The sequence below is a fragment of the Nerophis ophidion genome, linkage group LG13, assembly GCF_033978795.1.
Source record: "Nerophis ophidion isolate RoL-2023_Sa linkage group LG13, RoL_Noph_v1.0, whole genome shotgun sequence".
Classification (NCBI taxonomy): Eukaryota; Metazoa; Chordata; class Actinopteri; order Syngnathiformes; family Syngnathidae; genus Nerophis; species Nerophis ophidion.
This window is the reverse complement of record NC_084623.1, coordinates 37,768,877-37,776,376: the sequence shown is the minus strand read 5'-3', so window position 1 is coordinate 37,776,376 and position 7,500 is coordinate 37,768,877.

The following is a 7,500-nucleotide window of genomic DNA, read 5'->3' as shown; positions in this document are numbered from 1 at the left end:
GAGCATGGAATTGTCGAACATGTTTTGGTATCTTGGAGCATTCAAAGTTCCTTTTACTGGAGCTAAGGGGCCAGGCCCAACTCCTGAAAGACAACCGCACACCACAATTCTTCCTCCACCAAATTTCACACTCTTACCTCTTTGTGGCTGAGTTGCTGTTGTTCCCAAACTCTTCCATTTTCTTATATAAAGCTGACAGTTTACTTCGGAATATTTAGAAGAGAGGAAATTTCACTACTGGATTTGTTGCACGGGTGGCATCCTATTTAAGTTCAACGCTGGAAATCACTGAGCTCCTGAGAGCAGCCCATTTTTTTCACAAATGTTTGTAGAAACAGTCTCCATGCCTAAGTGCTTGATTTTATACACCTGTGGCCGGGCCAAGTGATTAGGACACATGATTCCGATCATTTAGATGTGTGGCCAAATACTTTTGGCAATATTGTGTAGATACTTCAACATTTTTAAAAGGATTGAACACAAACACACAACCCTTAGGCAGGGCGACCATGCACCACTTCACCACCTGAGCCAAGCTGTCACTCCTGTATTAGTTCCTAATGAGGGCTTCAAGTAACACATAAGTGTAATTTCACTAATGTATCTGTGTTGGCCCTGCGATGAGGTGGCGACTTGTCCAGGGTGTACCCCGCCTTCCGCCCGATTGTAGCTGAGATAGGCGCTAGCGCCCCCCGCGACCCCGAAAGGGAATAAGCGGTAGAAAATGGATGGATGGATCATGTGCACCATGAATGTCTCTTTCTCCCTTACACACACACACACACACACACACACACACACACCCACACACACACACACACACACACACACACACACACACACACACACACACACACACACACACACCCACACACACACACACACACACACACACACACACACACACGCACACACACACACACACACAATCTCAAACTCCATCAGCATTCATGGAGGGTGTTTTGCATCGCTCAGTGTCAGCGATGCTTTGACATCAAAGAGACAAAGAGAAAGACAGAGAGAGCGTGGAACGGGGAAGAGAAGAGCCAGAAAGAGACAAAGAAAAACATAATGAAGGAGGTTTGGAAAAAAAAATGGGGGTAGCTTTGATATTTGATGCGAGTGAGACAGAGTGACAGTTATAAAGTCATGGCTGGGAGGAGAGGCAGGGGAGGGCCTGACAAAGTGACATTTGGATATTTCGCAGAAGACAAACTTCAACCCCAGGCTTGGCTCTGACACGCTCAGACCGCTTATCACTTCCGCTGTCGGCCAGGAACTAATGTCTGCAGAATGTTCTGGATTGGGCGTGGGGGGGGAATGGGGCATACGCGTGCATCAGAGCAACAACAGGAAAAATAGGCTCGGGGGTTTGAATAGTTGCAATTACTTATGTCTGGTTGTACACCGGAGTGATCACCCCAATTAGCAAGGTGGGAAACGTCACATTGAGGGCTTACAGGTTTCAGGCGTACACAACAGCTGTGTGTGTGTGTGTGTTTTTTTTACAAATAAGAGAGCAGCTTCCCCAGAGCCAGACTCACCGACTCATCCACATGATGCCACCTGTCTGCGTGCGTGTTTTTGTTTTTTGCACAGGTGATCTAGTTAATCTACATGAAAGAGCAGTGAAAACCATAGGAAAAAAAACAAAGCTACGCATTGAGAATGTGATTTTGCATTAGGTTAGTGATTCCCAATTACTGTGTCTTGGTGAAGTACCCAATTAGAAAATTATTCCTTTTGACTGATCGATTGAAACTTTTATGAGTAGATTGCAAAGGAAGAGAATACATTACATGAAACAGTACAGTTTACACCAGACCTGGGCAAATTAAGGCCCTGGGCCCACATGCGGCCCGTTGAGGTTTTCAATCTGGCCCGCCGGACATTCCCAAATATTTTTTTTAGATCTTTAAGATGGAAACTGCAGCTGCCATTGTGATTTGCAGTCATGTTTTCTAATGACCGTAAGTCTTCAACTATACAAAGTATTTCAATGGTTGGAATCTGCGCTTATGGATAATATACCAGTTACTATGGTAATCTACGTCACAGCAGCTCAGACGGGGCACCAAGCAGTGTGGGCGGGAAGCGATTCTACAGACGCGGAAGGGGATTTTCACAACAAAGTTCTAAAGCTTAGTTTTAATAGATTATAATACAATATAATATAAAGTACTTTATTGATCCCTGGCCTGGGAAAATTCAGCAAATATCAGATATATCAGATTGTATGTGGGTTTATTTTGTACCCTTCGCGTTCATATTTCACTGTTTTTTGCATTTTTGTTGCGTTTCACTTGATTGTAAAATATGTCAACTGAAAGGGGGGTGACATTCATATTTTTTCAATATTCAGTGTTTTATTGTTCATAGAATAATGTAAAATGCCATTAAGTTTTTAAGGCGGTCTGTCATAACGTTTTTAAGCATTTAATCGGACATTATTGTGAGGTTTTGTATTAGTGTTCCTAAAAATAGATTTACCGGTCCTCAGACACATTTTTTTCCCTAAATGTGGCCCCCGAGTCAAAATAATTCCCCATGCCTGGTTTATACAGTACAGTACGTATTCCGTAAAATTGACTACTAAGTGGTAACACCCGATATATTTTTCAACTTGCTTAAGTCGGGGTCCACATTAATCAATTCATGGTACAAATATATACTATCAGCAAAATACAGTCATCATACAAGCTAATCATCAGAACGAGGACACCATAAAAGTGTAACTGTCAACTTCCTATGGTATGTAGTACGTATACTGTATGTATAGAGTATATATATATATATATATATATATATATATATGTTTGGTCAGGAAAAAACATGGAGGCTATTCATTCCTAAAAGCCCGTTTCGCAGGTTTCCCTGCTCTTCAAGGGATTTTGTATACTTCAATAAAATCCCCTGAAGAGCAGGGAAACTTGCAAAACAGGCTTGTAGGGACGAAATAGCCTCTGTGTTTTTTCTGACCTGTTTCACAGGTTTCCCTGCTCCTCAGGGGATTTTATTGAAGTATATACAATCCCCTGAAGAGCAGGGAAACCTGCAAAAATGATTTTGTAGAGCTGAAATAGCCACTGTGTTTTTTCCTAACCTAACATATATTCCGCTCTCCCCCGGTATTGTGCACTGTATAGCGGATAAAACACCGAAACCTCGAAGATATATATATATATATACATATATATATATATATATACATATATATACAGTATATATATATATATATATATATATATATATATATATATATATATATATATACTGTATATATATGTATACAGTATACGGTATTGTGCACTGTATAGCGGATAAACCACAGAAACCTCGAATATATGTATGTATATATATATCCATCCATCCATTTTCTACCGCTTATTCCCTTTTGGGGTCGCGGGGGGCGCTGGCGCCTATCTCAGCTACAATCGGGCGGAAGGCGGGGTACACCCTGGACAAGTCGCCACCTCATCGCAGGGCCAACACAGATAGACAGACAACATTCACACTCACATTCACACACTAGGGCCAATTTAGTGTTGCCAATCAACCTATCCCCAGGTGCATGTCTTTGGAAGTGGGAGGAAGCCGGAGTACCCGGAGGGAACCCACACATTCACGGGGAGAACATGCAAACTCCACACAGAAATATCCCGAGCCTGGATTTGAACCCAGGACTGCAGGACCTTCGTATTGTGAGGCAGACACACTAACCCCTCTGCCACCGTGAAGCCCGTATATATATATATATATATATATATATATATATATATATATACATATATAAATATATATATAGTATATATATGTGTATATATATATATATATATACATATATATATATATATATATATACATATATATATATATATATATATATATATATATATATATATATACATATATATATATATATATATATATATACATATATATATATATATAGCGCGATGATGTCACGTTATCGATGGGAAAATGCATTTTTAGACAATATGATTTGCCTGAGCTGCTTAGAGATACCAAGAGTAAACAACACGTTAGGGGGTATGAGGAGACCAATTTTTGAAGCTTTTCAGGTGGAATACTTTCCCATTCTTGCTTGATGTACAGCTTAAGTTGCTACCTTCTCAGTAGCCTAGTGGTTAGAGTCTCAGTCCTAAGATCGGTAAGTTGTGAGTTCAAACTGAGTCATACCAAAGACTATGCAAGTGGGACCCGTTACCTCCCTGCTTTGCACTCAGCATTTTAACATTTGTGCATTAATAAAAATGAAATACATACAAAGCCTCCACACACCATCGCTCTCATGGGTTGTCTATTCTGGCTGCTGTGCGCAAATATGTCAGCGTATGTCATGATCAGTGGTCCGGATCATGTTCAGTTTAGTTATGTTCTGTTAGTTTTGGACTTCTTTAGTTCCTGGTTGCACTTCCTTGTTTGTTTTGTCACTATGGTTACTTATGATTTTCACCTGCCTCTGTTTTTTGGGACACACCTGTGTCTAATCAAGAGACAATATTTAAGCCTGCCTTTTTGATCACTCGTCCTGGCTTCCTTGTTTGCGGTAAGCAACAGTCACGTTTATGTTCTTGTTCTAGACTCTGTGCTAAGTTGTTGCCTTAGCTTCCCGTGCGTTCGGCACACTTTTTTTTCGTTTGTTTCTGTCTGTTTGGTATAGGATATTATTTATTAAATCATATCCTACCTTTTTTCGTCCGGAGTGTCTGTGTTGCATCGGAGGAACGACCCCGCACAAAGATGCGACCCAAGCGTGACAGCGTATTCAAACTCTGGGCACTCTGGGTCCATATTTTATCCCTTTAAATTTAGTAAAGCTCATTAAACTATTAATCGAAGCAACAGAATATAAATCAAAGCTTTCTTCAATCGATTAATTGTTACTTCTCTTGCATAGGATGTATGTTCACATTCTCATGACAGAACTTCATGTACCATCTTAGTTAAACACATTTGACTCCATCCATCCTACCGCCTCCACTTATCCAAGTCTGATTTAATACACCAATCAATTTCACAACACTTACACTGTGTGTGTGTGTGTGAGAGAGAGAGACTTTTAGAAGCTTTAGGGCTCATCCAGCACATGTCACTCAGACAGCTGCAACACAGCAGGGATCCTCAGACTGACTGGAGGACCCACTATTGTGCGCTAAAACTGCACAACGAAATACTTCCATACACACCATCTTTTCGACGCCCTTGTCATTATGCACAAATCTTTTTTCCAAATACATCTGTGTGTGTGTGTGTGTGTGTGTGTGTGTGTGCCTGTACTTACTTATGCCCAAATTGGGGACTTTCATCCATTTACACACCAGTAGATTGGGGACGCCATTACAATTGGGAACCAAAACCACGGTCCCCAATTAGATTTAATTTCATTTGCATTCAGCATGCTCAAATATGGGTTTCTGACTTAAAATCTCCCTTGTCCCCAAATTTGACTTATTTCAAATATTTTGTGTGTGTGTGTGTAGTCTCACTCTGCCCCCCCATCTGTGTATAACTCTACATTGCCCCTAGTGGATGTGTGTGGAACTGTTCACGTCCCCAAAAGTGCGTTACGTCAGAAGTGTATCATAGAAGGGAAATAGTAAATGATAACTTGGCAAACATTAACTTAACATAAAATAAAGTCTGACTGTGAAATTAATATTCCTAAGGATTTATCTAGTTGTGTCCATAGCTAGACATTTAGTTGGCACTTTAGTAGCATGCATATACCAGTGCTACATGCTATCTGCTGAAGTAATGTGGATTTGTCTTGGGGTTTTTTAAACTTTAAGTAAACCTAACTTGCTTAAAGTTAAGTGCAAGTGTGAGACACTGTAAATTTTGTGAAACATAAAACTTTTTTACAAACTTGCACGAACCAAGTGCAAGTGTGTGTGTGTTTCTGTGTGTGTGTGTGTGTGTGTCAGCTTGCATATAGGTCTTTTATATGAGTGTGACCAGAATCTGTTCAACCTATCTCAGTCAACAGAGGGCACTCTCACCCTTCATTGTACACCTCACACACACACACACACACACACCCACACACACACCCACACACACACGCACACACACACACACACACACACACACACACGCACACACACACACACACACACACACACACACACACACACACACTCATAGGCAGACATGACACACATACTAATTGACCTGTCTGCCACTTTCATTCCACAGCATTGCTCTCTATTTTGGTTTATTTCATTGCAAATTGAATGTTGAACAGTAGTGATAAATTAACAGACTTTTCCATGGCTGAACACACATTTATACAGACACTCCAATTCGTTGTCTGAGAAGGAGCGTTTAGTTATCTCACTCTATTTGCGCAGGTGGCGATAAGGGACGCGCTACATGTTTAGTGTTGTTTAGAGCGTATGTATAGCAACTCATTACCTCCAGTGAATGTCCACAAGGAGAAACCACACAACTGTTTGCACGGTCCCCATTAGGAGACACACAGATGTGTGTGTGATGAGATGTCTGCGCAGTTGAGGACTCGATTATCTGTGTTTGGGGTTTTGTCCATACATCCGGTGTCATGTTTACAGCCAGGAATGGAGATTCCAGGGCCAATATTTCCTGTCTTGTGGCAAGCTGTAACACCACCAATATAAGTACATGTGTGTTTGTGTGTTCAAGTGTTATCATGAAGTGCTTCCAGCTTTCCCTCCTCTCGTCTTCCATTCATCCCATTGTGGCTAAAAGGGTCCTTCTCGCTTTCACTCATCTCCCGCTCTCTTCTCTCCGCAGTCCTAATTACCCATGCTCCTCACAGCGGCCCCTCCTTCCGAGTGTTTGAAGTTATTTTAGCAAATTTGACAAAGATGCACGGACAATACATGGAAAAGTCTGCAGTTGAAGGTCTCTGGAGTTGTGTGTCCTTCGTTTTGTCTTTGGTTTCGTGTGTATTGGTTTGTAACCAAAAAGCAGTTGTTTTTTTTCAAGGTTAGGCAAATTAGAGTAAAAAAGAGTTCCGTGTCGTATTTTGAGATAATATCTGTACATTCCAGTTTGCAAGTGTGTTTACGTGTCTGAGTGTGTAATTCCGAGCCTCATGTATGAACGCAAGCCTTCTGAGAGCTTACTGCTTATGACAGCTGTGTGGAAGTGAATGGCCTTCATCATAATGTATTCTTTGGTATGTAAATGATATATCCATTTCAAAATGGTTTACAAAGGCTGCTAACGTAGACTGTAACATATTGCGTCAATTACAGTTTTTTTTTCCTCAAAACTATTATTCATCTATGAGCTAATTTTTGTTAATATCTGCTTACTTTCCGTTGTACTATGGTTTTATCTATACATCTATTAAAATGTAATAAACACTTGTTCCAATGGTAATTAAATATTTTTCATTCATTTTAAGACTTATTTACTGAGTGGGTAAACAATAAAACAAATCGACAAAAAAATCTATTACCGGTTTTATCTACACATCTATTAAAATGTAAT